The sequence below is a fragment of the Vombatus ursinus genome, unplaced genomic scaffold, assembly GCF_900497805.2.
Source record: "Vombatus ursinus unplaced genomic scaffold, bare-nosed wombat genome assembly UNPS02014158.1, whole genome shotgun sequence".
Classification (NCBI taxonomy): domain Eukaryota; kingdom Metazoa; phylum Chordata; class Mammalia; order Diprotodontia; family Vombatidae; genus Vombatus; species Vombatus ursinus.
In genome coordinates, this window is record NW_020953936.1 from 358,516 (window position 1) to 378,240 (window position 19,725).

Sequence of the window (19,725 nt, forward strand, 5' to 3'; positions counted from 1 at the left end):
TGTGTGTGTGTGTGTGTGTGTGTGTGTGTGTGTGTGTGTGTGTGTGTGGCAATTGGGGCTAAATGACTTGCCTAGAGTCACACAGCTAGTGAGTATTATGTGTCTGAGGTGAGATTTGAATTCAGGTCCTCCTGACTCCAGTGCTGGTGCTCTATCCACTGCACCACCTAGTTGCCCACCCCCTTTACTTCTTAGAAGACCTAACTGTCTTCAACTTTCAGTTCAAACACTATCTTCTATATGAAGTCTTTACTGATCCCTCCTCCCCCCGCTACTAATGCCTCCTCTCTGAAACTGCCTGCATTTATATGGCATTTATTTTGGATAAGCTTTTATGTGTACATGTGATCCCAAAAAAGAATGTAAGTTTCTTGAGGGGGAAGTTTCATTGGGTTTGGCTTGATTTAGTTTTTTTCCTATACCCACTGCCTAGCACAATATCTGGTACATTATTGTTGTTCAGTCATTTCAGTAGTGTCCGACTCTTCATGACCCCATTTGTTTTTTATTTTTTGTTTTTTTTGGGCAAAGATGCTGGAGTGGTTTGCCATTTCCTTCTCCAGCTCATTTTGCAGATGAAGAAACTGAGGCAAATAGGGTAAGTGACTTGCCTAGGGTCACAGAGTTAGCAAGTATCTGAGGCCAGATTTAGCTCAAGACGACAAGTCTTCCTGGCTTCAGGCTCAGCACCTCTATCTGCCATGCCACCTAGCTGACCCACCTGGTGCATAGTAGGAGCTTGATAAATGCTTATTGGTTGGTTATTGGCTTCTTAATGAAAGTGACCTCTCAGGTTCAGTCTACTCTCTAGAAAACTGTTAGTATTGTTATCCTACAATTTAAAATCCTTTAAAATGTTTATTTCTTTCATAATAATAATTATAGCTAACATTTATATAGTGCCTACTGTGGGCAAGGTGCTTTACAAATGTTATATCATTTGATCCTCACAATAACCCTGTGAGGAACTGTTATTATTATCCCAATTTTACAGTTGAGAAAACTGAGGCAGAGGTAGTGACTTGCCCAAGGTCACACACATAATGAACGCCTGAAGGAGAATTTGAATTCAAATGTTTCTGACTCCAGTCCATTACTCTATCCACTTCACCATCTAGTTAACTCATAGCAACTCACTAAGAAAATTAAATATGTATGGAAAAGAAATGTGAAAAAGAAATTCATGTTTATGATAGAAACACACAACTTTTCCTTCAGCCCTAGTGTGCAGTGTCCTATGCAATGTCATATCTCAAGAAAACATACCTCCCTCCCTCTCTTCTCTATAAAGGTAGGAGACAGTCAGTGTGAAACATTACCTATTCTGCTCAAATCAATTGACATAATGGTTGGTCTTGATAAACTGTCTTTTGTTTTTTTCTTTTTTAATCTTCGTTGGATGTAGCTCACTCAAGGAATGGCTCACTGGGTAGGGTATGGGCTAGGAATATATTAAAAAATGAAGATGGCATAAAAACAAAAGATATCCATAAAAATGTTTTTGAAAAAGTTTTCTCTAAACAGCAACTATTGTTAGTAAGATTTTTTTAATTTTAAGTTGATTTTTAATTTTAAATTAATTTTAAAATTAAATTTTAAATAAGCCCTGAAGTCTTTTTTTTTAAATCAAACAGCAGAGGTAATCATGCTTCTTGTAGATTTTTTATGTTATTAATAAAAATTGATTTTGGTCCCTTAATTTGCTCAAGGATTTAGGGCCTTCAAGGACATCTAATTCAACATTTCACTCCATTTAGGCATCCTTTCTACAATATTCCAAGAGGCAGTCATCCTGCCTCTGTTTAGTGACAAGAAACTCACCTCATGAGGCAATCTATTTGATATTTGTCCTCTAATTGTTAGGAGATGCTTCCTTAGATTGAAAGTAAATTTACCTTCCTGTCACTTCTGCTAATTGATTATACCCTTCAGAATTACAGGGAATAAATCCAATCCCTCTTCCACCTGGTAGCCCTTCAAATATTTGAAATGATCAGTCATATTACCCTAAATATTATTTCATCCAAGCTAAATAAGCTTTTAAATGCCTTTACTCTCTAGCATTTTCTTTTTTTCCCCATCCTTCTCTTTTTCTACTGTATTAAGACTTACACAAGTTCCCTGTCCTAAAAAAAAAAAGCAACAAACCCCTGAAACTTGGAGCATTCTATAATCACTATTCCATTTCCTTCCTGCCTTTATAGTCAAATGGATAGTTAACATTCATTGTTTCTATTTGCTTAGCCCCGATGCCCTATCCCAACTGCTCTACATCTGTCTGGCACCTCCTTCTCCCAGCTCCTCACACTCAAGAATTTAGAGGAAGTATATTGAATATTAAAACAACTTTGAAAATATGAAGTTCAGTATTAAGGGTTCTTCACTTCACCTTTTTAATATCATAGATATTTTTGTCAATCTGGTGAAAATGTAAGTACCCTTTCTTAGAATAATTTTTTTAGAAATCATAGTTGTTGATTCTTGTTGCTTGAAAAAATTAATTTAATTTTTTTAAAATTTATAATTGAAAGAAATACTAAATTTCAGTTAGAGGTTAGTGAATACAAAGATGTAATTATTTTTTACCACTATAGTCATAGTTACCTTGAAATCTATCCATACACCCCTCTCATGGCTTTGATTCCTTCTTGTTTGTTAGGGATAGGGATAAGGGCTGACCCTGTGATCTCATTGACATAGAAAACTCCCAGACGAGGACACCACTTCTACCAATGCAGGTCAGCACTTTGTCTGCAACTTACAGTCTTAAAAAGTTTCCTGGAGCACTGAGAGATTAAGTGTCTCATGGACACACATCCAATCTGCATCACAGGTGGGACTGGAACTTATTATGCCCTTTTTTTCCCCTTTCAGTTGTGGTTCTTTAATTCAACAAACGGTCAAAATCTCTCAAATTTCTGTGCTAAGTTTTGCTATTTATGTGACTAGAATTGAGCCAAACTTTCTGGGATTTGAGGTTGTGTGGAATTCAATAGCAAAAGTAAGTCAGAAGTGAAGATGATTTGATAGAGTTTCCCAATCACTGCTGCTCTATGAGACATATCAGCTTTGCAGTATATAAAATTTGATAATCCCAGGAAAGAACATGCATCATTCTTAAAGGTTAAGAATATGGAAGAATTTAATGCAAAGCCCAAACTCACATTTCCCTTTCTTTCAAAATTGTTCTGTGACAGAAGAAAACTCCAAAGAATCAGCTACTGAAGTTATGAGCAAATTTAAATCTTCTGTTGTTTTCTGGGGATTCCTTATAGTCCCCGAACAATTTAAAGTTTAGAAAGCGAAATGTTCAAAGAGAAAAACTTCAGATGCTTTGGGGATAATGTCCCAAAGAGCTAATTACAACGAATTTCTGTTAATTGCCACTGAATTCAAACAGTGAGATCCCAGTATTGCTTTCAGAGAATTCATGCTGAATTTCCTACCCATCAATCAGCCAATCAACAAGCATTTATTAAGCACTTACTATCTACCTAGCACAGTCGCAAGTACTGGGATATAAAGAAAAAGGAAAAAAAAATGGTCTCTGCCCTCAAGAAGCTTACATTCTAATGGGATGACTTGCTGAAATATGTAAATTAATACATTCAGAGTGTGTTGGTAAGTGTTTAACAACTGGCTTTTCAGAAAAAAATGTACAAGCAATACCCTTTTCAACTTAATCTGCATTATTTACATTTTATTCATCACATTTTCAAGTCTAGAAATCAACAAAAGAATAAATCAAGTCCTGATGTGTAGCATTTACCAATTTTTGAGGTATCGATGCTCACACTGAAAATTTAACAGTAGTCTCTAAAACCAGTTCAAGCTTGTTCCAGAACACCCCTGCATCCATCCCCTTGTTATTTGAAGGTTGTTTCTTACATGTTTATCTGGAATATTTCTCTCAAATCTATGATCATGGTATAGAAAACATCACTGGGTTTGTTAACCCAGCATTGAATGAACAGCTTCTGTACATTAATTTAGGTATAGTTTAGTCACAGGCAAATTATCCTAAATATATAGGCTATATGCAAGTACACTGTATATAACATCCATATTAGAGTTGCATATAGGGGAATTTGTAGACTTCCACCAATGAACGCAATCTGGAGAGATGCATAAACCTCCTTACCCATAACCCCTGGAATGTCTTATTTCAGCCTACTCACTGGCTAGATAGTCTGGGCATTTCTGTCATGTCCCACTCACTGATACTTCTGCACTCCTCATAACCCCTTGCAGGTAGGTCAATCTTAACCATCAATACCAAATCTGCGTCCAAGAATGGCCCAGACTAAATGGTGCTGTCTCTACTCTCTAATAAGTCAGGATTTGTAATAGCTTCTGCTTGGTAACAACTTGGATATGGGGGGTGAGAAACAGTGAGGAATCCAGGATGACTCCTAGGTTGTGCGTCTGAAGGACTGGGGGGATGTTATTGCTGGGGGAGGGGGGGTTTAGGATGAAAGATAATGATTTCTGTTTTAAATATATTGATTTTTAGATGTCAACTGGATATCCAATTTGAGATGTCTTAAAAGTAGCTAGAGATGTGAGACTGGAGGTCAGCTGAGTTTGGGGCAGGATAAGTAGATCTGAGAATCATCAATATAGGAGCAGCTAGGTGGCAAGTGGAGAGAGCACTGGCTCTGGAGTCAGGAAGACCTGAGTTCAAATCAGGCTTCAAACACATAATACTTACTAGCTGTGTGACTCTGGGCAAGTCACTTAACCCCAATTGCCTCGCAAAAAAAAAGAAAAAAGAAAGGAGAATCATCAATATAGAGATAGTAATCAAATCCATGGGAGCTGATGAGATCACCAAGTGAAATAGTATAGAGGGAGAAGAGCACCCAGAACAGAACCCTGAGGGACACCTATGGCTACAGGGCATGATCTGGAAGAGGATCCAGCAAAGGAAACAGTGGAGGAGTGGTCAGATATGTAGGAGGAAAACCAGGAGAGAGTGGTGTCCTGATAACCTAGAAAAAAAGAGAGATTCAAGGAGGAGAGGGGGCCAAGAGTATCAAAGGCTGCAGAGAGGTCAAGGAGAATGAGGATTGAGAAAAAGGTCTTTGAATTTGGCAGCTGAGATCATTGGTAACTTTGGAGAGAGCAGTTTGGGTGGAATAATAAGGCTGGAGACCAAATTATAAGGAATCAAGAAGAGAGTGAGAGGAGAGAAAGTGGAGGTACCTATTATACACAGTCTTTTTGAGGAGTTTAACAGGATGTTCATGAATGGTTTAAAAAAAAAACCAAAGAATTATAAAAGCAGGAGCAGCTAGGTGCCACAGTGGATAGAGCACCAGCCCTGAAGTCAGGAGGACCTGAGTTCAAATCCGACATCAGACCTAATACTTGCCACTTACTAGCTGCGTGACCCTGGGCAAGTCACTTAACCCCAATTGCCCAAGAAAAAAAAATAATTATAAAAGCAGAATTTATGGCCTACATAACAAAAATTAAACAGCAGAATAGAAAAACTTGAATGCACAGTGGCAAATCTCCCCAAAGAAACCAAAGAAAAGATTAGGAATACAAACACATAGAGGTGAAGGACAAGCTGCAAGAAGAGAAGCAAAAAGCAATGTAAAGAGAAAAAAACAAACAAACAAACATGGTCTCTATGGAAACAGAACATATTGATCTCCAAAACAAGTCGTGTAAAGACAACCTAAGGACTATAGGTCTCCCTGACAAAATGACAAGAACATGAGAAGTAGAAAAAATTGAGCATGATGATACAAGAAATCAAACAAGAAAACTGCCCATAACTTCTGAACACAGAAAACAAAGTGTTAGTTGAAAGAATCCAATGATCTCCTCCAGAAAAAAAAATCCTATGCTGAAAAATCCAAGACATATAGAGATTAAATTTAACAATTCCAATGAAAAACAACAAATTCTTCAAGCAACCACGAGAAAGACCTTCAAATAAAAAGAAATGGAAGTTCAAATAACACAAGACTATTTTATGCCTACCAGAAATCACAGGAGGAAATGGAATAGTATATTCTGAAGAGTAAAGAGCTCCAGATGCAACCCAAGGTGACATACCCTGCTAACCTGAGCCTAACCATTAATGGAAAAAAATTTGTAGGATTCTCACAATAGAAAATCAGATCTGAACAAATTTGCTTTGCAAATACCCAAGACCACAGAAATACAGGAAATTTAAATAATATAGTAATTAAGTAAAGTGCATGTAATGAAATAAATTACATGAGAACAAAAAGAAAAAAGCTAAAAAGAAAATGATATGTATGAGATTAACAACAACAACAAAATAATGTCAGAAAGGTCTTTAAAAGATTTCTTTCTAAATGTACACAAAGAGACAAGAGTGAAAGTTGACGTCCAATAGAAGAAATAATGTTGGAAGAATTTAGTCCACTGAGCGTGGACTAAATATCATTATATCCCACTAACAGGTGAATATTTTTGTGGTATTAAATTGTAGAATAGGATGGTACATAAAAGGTGAGAGTGAAGGAAGATGATAAAAGGGAATATGTGATGTACCTTAATCAAGTCAAAGGTTAACAATGAAAAAAAAATAATTTCTGTAGCCTCTCAGGAAGAAAAGGTTCTACAGGAGAGTGGGCGAGGGATGCAAAGGAAGGGGCTGAAAGGGGGAAAGAAAGGCAAGTGGTGAGAGGGGGTCCCACTGAAGACTGCTCCCATGGGGGAAAGGAGAGATTCTATAATAGGAGATAGGGACAGTATAGTGGATATAATCTGCAAGGATTTAGTGCTTAGAGAGACCACTCATTTTGCCTCATTAGAAGAGGAATCAAAGTTCCAGAAGGCAATTGTTACCCAGAAAAATAGAAGGTCATGGGCCCAGAGAAGAAATTTCATAGCAAATGAGAAAAATAATGATCATGGAGAGAGCAAAGGGTGGTAAAGAATTGAACAATCAGGATCATAGGAAAATCCCTACCATTGGGCAATACTTCTATCCTCTCTATTACCTGCAGCAATTGGTATTTCTAACAGAGGCATTGAAAAAAAAGGGGGGGGGAAGTCATGGGGCAAGATCTACAAAGCAATAACATAGAAACTATTTTGAAGAGGGAACTCAAAATAGGTCACTTAGAAACTTTATTTTCACAGAGACCACAGAGACTAAAGAAGGAATAGATAAGTAAAGAGGCCATGAATCAAAGAACAAAAGTCCAGAATAGACAGAAAGGGAAGAGAAATAAGGAAGAGAATTTGGGAAATCCTCTCTAGAAAGGGTGCAAAAAAATGAAATTTAAAAACCAGTAAATGAAACAAATTGAAGGGGAAGATTTTACCTGATTACTTAATAAAGAGAAAAAAGAGGGAAGAATTAGAAAGCTAGATAAAAGGAAGAAAGAAAAAGGAATTAACAATTAAATAAAAACTCCAAATCTAGAGAAAGGTGTGACAAACAGCTAGCAAAGTGCTTGAGGGTAAGGGGAAGAGAGCTGGTGAGAATAGGGTGCCTTAAAAATACATTAAGGTGAAATAATAGATCAAATATTATGTTTACAGAAAAAAGAAGGGAAACCTAATTTGGAAAAATACATTATAAATGAATAGAAGAAAATATAAACCTAACTCATAAGTTTAAAGGTGAATATATTAAACAATACAATAAAACAAAAAAGAGCAATAGAGTGGTGAGAAAAATTGAATTCCACAATCTGTTGCTCATAAGAAACACACTTAAAAGCCAAAGACATATAAAGAATAAAAATGAAGAAATGGAACAAAATTTACCATGCATCAGGTGAATCCAAAAAGAGGAGTTGCAATCATGCTATCAGAAAAAGCAAAAAACAAATATTCAAAACATAAGAAGATATAAACAAAAAAATTATACTGAAAAGAACCACAGATATCAATATTCTTTCAGTATTTAACTTATATGTTACAAATGTCTTATGATCTAAATTCATAAAGAAAAAGTTAACTGAATTATAAGACACTAATAAAATAGTGGCAGGAGATTTTTCAGTTTTGGATAAATCTAACATAAAGAGAAAACAAAAGGGAAAATGTAGAATTGAACAAATTGTTAGAAACTAAAGCTTAAAGCTCTGTAGCATAAAAGCTAATGGCATCTTCTAAATGGGACAGCTAAAGAATATACATATTTCTCAATACCCCATGGAACTTTTACAAAAACTAACCATTTATTAGATATATTGCAAACAAATGTAAAAAGGGAACAATAGTAAGCAATTCACTTATAATCCATAATGCAATAAAAATTGTAATTAGTTCATGAAGAATAAACAAAAATACAGACTCAAGTAGAGACTTAACAATGAAATTCTAGATAATAATGAGGGAAGGAACAAATCATAGAAACAATCAATAATTATGTGAAAGAAAATGGTAATGATGAAATAGCATACCAAAATTTCAAGGGTGTAGCCAAAGCAATCCTCAAGGGAAAAATTATATCCCTAACATATAAACTAATAATATAGGAAAGAGGAGGATTAATGAACAAAATATTCATTTTTTTAAATTAAAGAACCAAAAAATAAACAAAGCTAACATTAGCATAAAAGCAAGTATTAAAAATTGTAAAAGAAACTGATAAACTAGAAACAAAAAAAAAATAACCTACGTAAATGACAAAACTAAAAGCTGTTTCTTTGAAAAGACTAACAAGATTGATAAACCTTTAACTGATCTGATTAAAAGGAAGAGGGCAGAAAATCAAATAAAAATAACAAACAAGGTAAGATGACAACAAAAAAATGTAATTGTAAGAACCTATATATGCTACCAAAAACTGAAAACACAAAAGAAATAGAATATCTTCAAAAATACAAAATGTTCAAACTAACAGATCAAGTAGAAATCTTGAATTATCCAGTTTCAGAAAAACAAGTAATACTAGCTGTAATGGAACTACTAAAGGCAAAAAAAAGAAAAAATATGACCTGAAGGAGTCATAGGAGAATTCTATCAAAATTTTAAAGAACAATTAGGTCCATATCCTTTGACCCAGAGATTCCACTACTAGGCTTATACCCCAAGGAGGCCAACCGATAAGAAGAATGTCCCCAAATATTTATAACAGCATTTTTTTCGTGATAGCAAAGAATGGGAAACAAAATGGATAGCTACCATCTGAAGAATGGTTTAATGAAACATGGTACATGAACGTAATGGAGTTGTAAGAAAAAGTATGATGAATACAGAGAAGAATGAAAAGATTTGCATGTACTGATTCAGAGGAAAGTAAACAAAGCCAGGAAAACAATATACACAATGACTACAATAGTATAAATGGAAGAACTTCCCAAAAAGTAAAAAGTGAATCTTGCAAAATTACAAAGAATAAGTATGGCTCCAAGAATACACCTGTGCCTTTACCCTTTCATAGAAGTAGGCACGCTGCACAGATTTTCAGACTTTAGTGAGGTATTGATCTATTTTGCTAATTTTTTCTCCTTTTCTTTTATATTTAAAATGATTGTTTGCTATATGGGGTAGCTCTCTGTGAAGGGAAGGGGAAGGGGTACAAAATGAAATCAAATATAAAATTCTCTGGCACTGAAAGCTTTTCATGACCTGGTCTCTTCCTACCTTTTCAGTCTTCCTTCAATTTACTTCCCTCTACATATTTTTTCCAGTAACACATGTCTTTTTGTTGTTCCTAACACATGAAACATCTCCTGATTCTATGCCTTTTCACTGGTTCCCCATCCCACCCCCACCTTCCCACCTGTGCCTACTGGTTTTATTCAAGAGAATTTAAAGCGTGGACCTAGTAAGTCTCGATAAGAGCTTGGTGTCATTACGTCCCATGTCCTGGGATCAGCTTCTTACAACATCATAATTGTCTCCTTTTTCCTGCCACAGCCTGAAGACTGCACTTGAGCCTCCTTAGTGACATCCCCACTTGTATCTTTCCCCTGTTATTTCTCACCTGTGCTTTGGAAGTGTCAGCCTTGCTCCTGTTTAGTTCCTTCTGAGCCTTGAGGACTGAGGCACTGCATCAGCTACCTTTCCATTAAGGGGCTGATCTGCTCTGCTCTGGACCTTGTCTGATTGAGGTTCGGTACTAGGGGAGTGCTTTTAGCATCAACTGGCCTATTGAATTCTTCTGGGAAGTCTTTTCATTTTCAGTCACATACCTTGACATTTGCTTTAGCAATCCTCTCCACCATCCTCTTGCCTCTTGGTTCCCTTTGCCTCATCTTTTTTTCTCTACTTCTCTGAAACGTCTTTTTGAAACATTTAGCTATCTTGCTAATGGAGCTCTCTGAGGGCTCTCCCATTTTGTTAGAGTAGCATGGGTGATCAATAGAACTCCTGATCAATTGGATGGGTGCTCCAATCTACATCATGTTATTACATGATATATAACTTTGTTTGAAGGGGACATCTCTGGAAGAACTAAAAAAGCCCACTAACCCCTAGCTAAAAGACAGCCAGGAGGATGAGTGGGACCCCTTGCTTAGAGGTCACAGAAAATTTCTCTGATTATCAGTGAAGGAGAGGAGTTTCTTCAAAGAAGATTGGAATCTGAGAATCAGGAAAGATAAACTTTTGTTGAAGGAACCTCCTTACTCTTTGGCACATAGGAATGACTCAGTGGAAACATCCCTTTCTTTTAAGGACCCTTCTCCTTTTACCAAACCTTTCTATCCTTGGAGTTCTAGCAAAAGAGGATTGAAAGGATTTCTCTTCCCCTGCTCCTCCAGCAATAATGGTGACTTAATAGCAGAAGCACATAGCAATGGGAGATATATAACTTGCCTAGCTAAGACTGAGAATAAGGTGCCTTGAACTTCCAGTTTCTGACTGCTACTTATGTTTCTGTCTCCTTTTCTGAGCATAGGTTAGCAACTAGCAATCCTGAGAAGACATATCCAGCCTTGGAGTTACATTGTAGATAATCTTGAGTATGAGAATTCGTTCTAGAGTTTCTGAATTGGGCAAAAGTCAGCCAGGGGGAGAATATTTCCTTAACAGCACACTTCTCAGAGAAGAGGATGGTCAACATTACCCTGCAGCTGGAAGTATGATAAAGACATACAATAAGGGATCCAGGAAATCTGAACCTTGCCAACCCTCCATGCTAGTTGCTGTGAGTTATTAAGATAGTAGATGTTATATATAATAGGTATCATATTTCTAGTCTTCTCAATGGGTGGGAGAGGGGCTGGAGGGAGAGAGAGAGAATCTGGAACTCAAAATTTTAAAATGAATGCTAAATATTAAAAAAAAAAGATAGTGCACGTTGAAGGTGAATTCAAAATATCTGGTCATCAGGACTACAAAAGTATCTTCCAGGTGGAATAAAATGAGTGCCATCGGGTATTGGCCTTGGCCACGTGTGCTCCCTGTGTGCGTCTGCTTGTAACTGCTTTGTATGTCCACTCCTTGATGATCCTGGGTATATTTGTGAGAGAGTTCATTCAAGGTTTATGAGGGAGATTTTTTCTTGTTGCTGCTTTTTCTTGCTGTACCATTTCACCGGATACCTTTGTATTGAGCAAATTGTAGCCTCTATTATTGATGAGGGCTGGTGAGCAATTAGTCTTAGGAGTTTGGACCCACATATTACCTTCAAACTGGGCTAGCCATCCTCTGGGGTACTCAATCTCTGAGTATCAATTAAGGAGGGGTGCCCCTAGCTGATGCCCTTGTGAGTTTTAAATTAAAATATAAATAAGGCTAGGAGTATTTGATATTGGATTCTTCCATGTTCAAGTCTTGTGGATCATTTCTGTCTGTCTGTAGCCTGGGTATTCCTGGGTTGGGGCTGGCTTACTCACCCCACCTGTGTCCATGCTGGCAGGTCAGGGTGGTGTCTCCAGATACAAGGCTATAATTCACACTCTCTTAGGGTTTTAGGGTTCAGGGTAGGGGTTGGGGAACATTTTCCTGCTACTAGCCAATTTAGCTCCTAAGCCTCTTTCAGTATGCTTTCCATTTATAAACAGCAGTCTCAATGACACCATCAACTCTTTTTTTATTTATTTTTAAAATTTATTTTGATTTATCAACAATCACTTCCATAAGCTTTTCAGTTTTAAATTTTTCTCCCCCTCCCTCCCCAAGACGGCATGCAATCTGATATAGGCTATACATATACATTCCTATTAAACATATTTTTACCTTATATGTGTTGTAAGGAAGAATTAGAACCAATAGGAGGAACCACCAGAAAGAGTAAACAAAACACAACAGAAGAAAAAAAGAGAGCAAATAGTATGCTTCCATCTGCATTCAAACTCCATAGTTCTTTCTTTGGATGTGAATAGCATTTTCCATCATGAGACTTTTGGAGATGTCTTAGATCTTTGCATTGCTGAGAAGGACAAAGTCTATCAAAGTTAGTCATTGCACAATGTGGCTGTTTACTGTGTACAATGTTCTCCTGGTTCTGCTCACTTCACTCTGCATCAGTCCATACAAGTCTTTCCAGGTTTTTCTGAAGTCTGCTTGCTCATCATTTCTTATAGCACAATAGTATTCTATTACATTCATATACCACAACTTGTTCAGCCATTCTCCAATTAATGGGCATTCCCTCAATTTCTAATTCTTTGCCAACACAAAAAGAGCTGCTATAAATATTTTTGTACATGTGGGTCCTTTTCGCATTTGTATGATCTCTTTGGGATACAGCCCTAGAAGTGCTATTGCTGAGTCAAAGGGTATGCACGTTTTTATAGCCCTTTGGGCATAGTTCCAAATTGTTCTCCAAAATGGTTGGATCAGACACCATTGACTCTTAAACATAAAACATTTACTAATAGACAAGATAAGAAGACAGAATAAGAAGAAGACAGAATAAGAAATAAGAAGACGGAAGCAAGAAAAATCATAACATTTCCTGAAGAGAAGGCAAAAGCAGGAAAAAATGGAAATATAACAATTCACCCATAAACCAGGGTCACACTTTCCCACTAATGTATATTCTGGGAGAGACAGTAGGAACACATTTACAGAAACCCAGGAGGGGGGTGTATAAGTAGGGAATCCCATACACATTAGGCAAAACTCTGAACTCCAGGCCTAGATGCTGGGGTTCTCTGTTAGGTCACACACTGTACCCACACATCACCAACTCCTCTCCTAAGCCCTTCCACTCTCCTCTGGGTAAAACCACTTCTCTGCCATGCTCAGGTTGCTGCAGTATTAATTAAGTAATTAGTTAATTAGTAAAGCATCCATTTTAAACACTTTCAGTGAAATAGTAATCCTAAACCTGGGATCTTTAGCTTTCCAGGTCTATTCCCTTGCTTGGGTGCTGAAGTACAGTTAAGCTCTTTCTGTGACAAGTAATTAATTCCCTTATTAAGCCATAAAACTTCAAAGTTCTTGAATTTGCTCTTTGGGAGCTCTGAGGAGCTGTTTTTTGGTGGTTCTCTCTCTGTCTCTGTCTTTCTGTGTGTGTGTGTGTCTCTCTGTCTCTGTCTCTGTCCCTCTGTCTTTCTGTCTCTCTGTCTCTCTGTCTCTGTTTTTCTGTCTCTGTCTCTCTGTCTTTCTCTCTCTCTGTCTCTCTGTCTCTCTCTGTCTCTCTCTGTCTCTCTCTCTCTCTCTCTGTTTCTCTCTCTTTCTCTTTCTCGCTGGAGAGCTGGCAGTTAGAGGGCAATGCTGTAGACAGGGCAAAAAGGGCACTAAAACCCAGCCAGCTCTCCTCCAATGAGCTCCCAGCAGTCACAGGGCCTGCTGGGCTGCAGTCAGTTCTCTCATCTGACTCAGACCAACACAGTTGTTTTTTATCCTCTGTTCTGTCTCTTTCAAGTGGCAGGGCATAACGTCTGCCATCAGCTCCTCTCACTGGGGGGCTGCTGTGTCTTTATATCCTTCAGATCTCTGGATCTCTGACTGTTCATCTTTTCTATGGCTTCTAAAGCCTCAGATCAGGGCCTCTCCATGATTAGTGACCTATCTCTGACTTAGGCTTAAAAAATTCCAAATCTACAATTCACTCATATAACAGAAATGAACAATATACAATTTCCCATAGTTCCCAAATAGTTCTTGCTTTCTATCAAGAGAATCATGATCTTTGGTAATAGAATACCTATATGGCCCCTGAGGGGAATTATTCAGATGGGATGGGTCTGATGGGAAGGGGCTGCCTAGCTAACAATCACAAGTGTGTTTTCCTTCTCAGGGAGTCGTAGATATAGAGCAATACCATAAGTCTGTATGGTTAGCTGTGCAGTAAAAAGAGGATTGACTGGAATGTCAGGATATGGTCTTTCTAAGTTTGTTTCCTTCTGAAGAGTGACCAAACTACTTAGAATGCTATGAGTCTAGGAGGATTATATGCTTCCTTGTGGAAAGAGATGAATTAGTGATAGTTTAGTTTCACAGGGGATAATTTGGAATGGAGAAGTGATTAATTTCCTGTCATTATTTCCTGTCAGCAGCAAGAACCTGTCTAAATAAATGATTTCATGCTAGGAAGGAAAAAGGTAAATCTATGCACAAAATTTACATGTCCAAATGGAATGTACTAAAGGATGCTCTTTACAACAGAGGTGTCAGACACACAGCCCTGGGGCCTCATGGGGCCCACAAAACTCATGAGTGCAGCCTGAGTTAGATTAAAATGTAATGGGGAGGTGTTTAACAAAATAAACAAAAATACAATAAAACATAGATAATATTACATTTTGAAACTAAGTCCATATGTAGCCTGCAGGGATTGACATGTATGGTTTAGTGATCCCAGTTTCTATTTGAGTTTGACACTACTACTTTACAACAAAGTCATGCCCCAAGAAGTCTGGAAATGGGGGATACTGAAAATCTGTGTCCCAGGGGCAGCTAGGTAGCACAGTGGATAGAGCACCAGCCCTGAAATCAGGAGGACCTGAGTTCAAGTGTGGCCTCAGATACTTGACACTTACTAACTGTGTGACTCTGGGCAAGTTACTTAACCCCGATTGTCTTGCCAAAAAAAATCGGTGTCTCATGAACTTGTAAGAAATAACTCCAAAGATGGCATCCCAGCTACCCCCATTTATATAAGAAAGGCTCCATCTCTAACACATCAGTCATATTTTATCAATTCTCCTCTATTCCCAGGGTTTCTAGGGGAGTGATTGGTGGGGAAACAAGGTATTATCTGTTACCTATGCTCCCATAGCTGTGATTTGAGATCTTCAAGCACTGTCATTGGTTGGAAGAGCAAGGGAGAGAGAAAAGCAGGCCTGACTCATCACATGGTTGATAATTAAATTTATTTGACCTTTTCTTATAAAGATAGGAGCTTGCTCTCATGGCCTTAGTTGGTCTCTCTCTCTTTTTTTGCAAGGCAATCAGGGTTAAGTGACTTGCCCAGAGTCACACAGTGAGTATCCTGTGTCTGAGGCCAGATTTGAACTCAGGTCCTCCTGACTCCAAGATGGGAGCTCTATCTACTGCACCACCTAGCTGCCCCTTTAGTTGGTCTCTTAAAAAAAAACAAAAAACAACAAACTACCTCATGGCCCAGGAGCTTATCCCTTGCACAAATAGCTATGAATTCTTAACAGGTATCATGGCTAAATGAAGAACAAAGACTGTTGATAGCTTGAACTTCTGATTTACTTTTTAATTTCAAGACTTTGAAGCTGATATAGATGCAGTAATCAAGTTAACATTCACTCAGATCTTTTTGTTTAATGATTCATATGTTGGGGTATCTTATATCTCTGAGATAGGTCAGAAGGTAATTACAGATGTGTATGCATTTGTATGTACAGTTATATTTATAACTCTGACTCAAAGGGCCAATTGTATGGGACTCTATTCATTGGGGAAGATCAATATCCTGTGCCCGAGTGAGGGGAGGGTGGCACAGAGAAAAGAGGAATCAGATCTCTTTAGTCTCTTTGTGTGCTTGGGTGGGGGGGAAGAGAGAGAGAGAGATGGAGAGACAGAGACAGAGAGACAGAGAGAAACAGAGACAGAGAGAGCTACAGAGAGAGATAGAGAGATGAAAAATGGGTGATGCCAACCTCTCTTCAGATTGATGAAGAAAGAAAAAGACTCTGGGAAGAGGCTGACATGTAGAACTTCAATCATCTCCCTATTCCCTTGGGTGAGATCTAGCTGGTTAAGCTGTGACCTCCCAATGGGACAACTCCTCCACTCTGTATTGTCTGGTATATATTTTCCATATGCATATTTCCTCTGATTTCTATTTGGCTATTGGATAAATGGGTTTCTTTGCCACTTGTTATGTGTGTTTATTGTGAAACTGGTATTTGGTAGCAAGGGAGTGAAGTCTTGGATATAAAGCTTGGGGCCCTCCATCTCCATTAAAAAATAGAGATGAGTTTGGCTTGAATCTGAAAACTTTGTTCCCTAGACTAATACTATTTAAAGAATCAGATACATATAATTCTAGCCCAGCATTCCCTCTCTGTGAGGACAACAGAGCAGACTCCAGTCCCAATCTCCTGCTTTTCTTCCTGGCAGAAAACAAAGTCTCTCTTGGAGAAAGGTGGAGAGAGGAGACACTAGGAATGTATCTACTCTCACCTCTCTGCAAGCCATACCCCAAACTACATGTGCCTTTTCTAATAATATTAATTAATTTACATTCATAAAGGAAGAATGAAACTTACAGTTATTAAATCCTATATTACAAAGATATCCATATATTTATTAAGGGAAGGATCATTCATAGCAGCTACAAACCAGGCATTAAGGAATGAATTGTGGCAAACATAGTTCAGCATCCTGCCACACAAGATTGTCAAGGGTTCCTAGTCCAGTAGCCGCCAAGCTTCTTTCCATTTTGTTGTTGTTGAGTCGTTTTTTAGTCGTGTCTGACTCTGTGACCCTATTTGGGGTTTTCTTGGTGGAGACACTAGAATGGTTTGCCATTTCCATTTTACAGATGAGGAAACTGAGGCAAATAGGTTTAAATGACTTACCCAGTGTTACACAGCTGGTAAGCTAGTGTCTGAGCCCAGATTTCAACTCAGGAAGATGAGTCTTCCTGACTCCAGGCCCTGCAATCTCTCCAGTATGCTACCTAGCTGCCCCATTTTTCTTATGAGGGGAATCTAAACCAGAGGGTGGTGCTATTAACTCTGGAGAACTTTAGGATTCTCTAGAGAATGAGGAGAATCTTATCCATTTTGAGTTATTTGTGAGTGTAACAATAGAATGATTGGATGAGGGGAGAGGGAGCTCAGCACACTTTCCTCTTCCACTAATAGGCCCTTGCTCAGGCTCATTTTGGTACATTGAGTTCAATCCTGGGGGAGCCTAGTACCCAGAGAAGGGTCAGGTTCTTTCTCTCATTTTCAATGGCTCTTTAGCTTCCACTGGAGAGCCCTGGAGGAAAATCACTCAAGGTTTAGGTATAAACCTTTATACGTAAAGACATATATATATATCTTTATATATATATATATATATATATATATATATCTTTATATATATATATATATCTTTATATATATATATATATATATCTTTATATATATATATATATATTTTTTTTTTTTGGTGAGGCAGTCCGGGTTAAGTGACCCACGCAGAGTCACACAGCTGGTAAGTGTTATGTGTCTGAGATCGGATTTGAACTCAGGTCTTCCTGACTCTAGGGCCAGTACTCTATCCACTGTGCCATCTAGCTGCCCCTAGATAATTTTTAGCATTCATTTTTTAATAAAATTTTGAATTCCAAATGTTCTCCCCTCCTCCCCCCTAAGATGGTATGCAATTTGATATGTTTATATATATGTGCAATCATGTAAAACATTTCCATATTAGTCATGTTGTGAAAGAGGAAACAGAACAAAAGGAAAAAAAAACTACCCCCCCAAAAAAGGGAAAAAGGTATGCTTAGGTCTGCATTCAGACTCTTATCAGTTCTTTCTCTAGATATGGATAGCATTTCCCAACGTGAGCCTTTTGGTATTGTCTTGGATCATTGTATTGCTGAGAATAGCTAAGTTGTTCATAGTTGATCATCAAACAATGTTGCTGTTACTGTGTACCATGTTCTCCTGGTTCTGTTCGCTTCACTTTGTGTCAGTTCATGTAAATCTTTCCAGGTTTTTTCTGAAATCCACCTGTTCATCATTTCTTATAGCACAATAGTATTCCATTACACGCATATACCACACTTGTTCAGCCATTTCCCAACTGATGGACATTCCCTCAATTTCCAATTCTTTGCCACCACAAAAATAGCTGCTATAAATTTTGGTACATGTTGGTCCTTTTTCCCTTTTTCATGATCTTTTTGGGATACAGACCTAGTAGTGGTATTGCTAGGTCACAGGGTATTCACAGTTTGATTGCACTTTGGGCATAGTTCCAAATTACCAGGAGATTGACACTTAAAACATTCAGAAGTGAAGTACTTCCTGGGGTTGTTGAATTGGCATTTTACTTTCACCTCAGTTTTGTATTGTCAGAACAACTCCCTCAAGATTTATGTGTTCTGGCCAGCTAGGCCAGGTCAGGGCTTGTGTCTAACATCCCTGTCTTATCTTGAGATGGGTATAGTTGCAGAAACTTCCTACTGATGTCACTCTCAATATCACAAGTATGCCTTCAAAAGCTAGAAATGTCTATTTCAGTATCACTATTTAGACTCATGGACTTCTATTCTAAGAGACAAAAAATAACACAAAGAGCAGAGGCAGCCGGGGCCTGAAGCCCAAGCTTGGACTTGCCTAGGCAGCACATCTCATTCCATGGCAGCTCTTCCTACCTTCTTCTGACCATCTCACATCCCCTGTTGCTGCCGAGGGAACCAAGGAATTGCTATATTATCCCAAGGCATTAAGTTCTCAGCACTGAACCACAGTATTCATGGTCCACCAAAAGTAGCACAGCTCAGCTTCATACATGCTACATGGGATGTGCTGCAATCCAGTTCACTGCCACTCTCATCTCCTTTGTGTTTGCAGAACAAGGCAGGATTGTTGCATTTTTTGAGTCTTTTGCAATTTTTGTGATGTGGCATCAAGCCTATACTATACCTTGCACAGGAGACTTTGATGAGAAGGCATAAGTTCAAGGAAAGGGTCAGCAGCACAGGTGAGGAATCACCTAGTTCACACTTTTACTAGAGCCTAGCCTGTTTATTTTTCATTTTTTTAAAGGTCACTGTCTTGAAAGACTCAATAACTTGGAAGAATCAGTCTAGTCATTCAGCACTCAACAATCATGTATTAGGTGTTTACTACGTGCCAGACACTGTGCTAAGTACTAGGAGTTACAAAGACCGGCAAAATACGGTTCCTGCCTTCAAGGAGCACGCATGCATGCATGCATGCATACATGCATGCATACAAAAAAGAAAAGTGTAAATGGAAGACTGTAGTTTGGAAACTTGGGTCTCTTTTCAGGTTTTTTGATAGTTCCCTCCCTTGCTCTGGCCTGCAAGCTCCGAAATGAGGTGGACCCCTGGGTGGCGCAGAGCTCCAGGGCGTGCAAAAGCTGTGGTGAGAGAGAAGAGAAGCGCGCGTGCCAGGGCTGGTACTAGCAACAAAGAGCAGACAGCCCCCTCCCTCCCCTCCATCCCACCCTCGACTCCTGGAAGTATTCCAGCCTCCAGGACTGTTAGGAATCTCCGCGCGGCCGCGGGGCGGGGCTTGGCCGTCCCCGCAGCCAATGAAAGGGAGGGAAGGGGGTGGGGCCTCTTCCTGAACACCAAGGCCACAGCGGCCACTCTGGGGCGGGGGGGAGCAGCAGCTTGGTCGGAGACCCGGCTCAGCCCGGCCCGGCCCGGCCCGCACC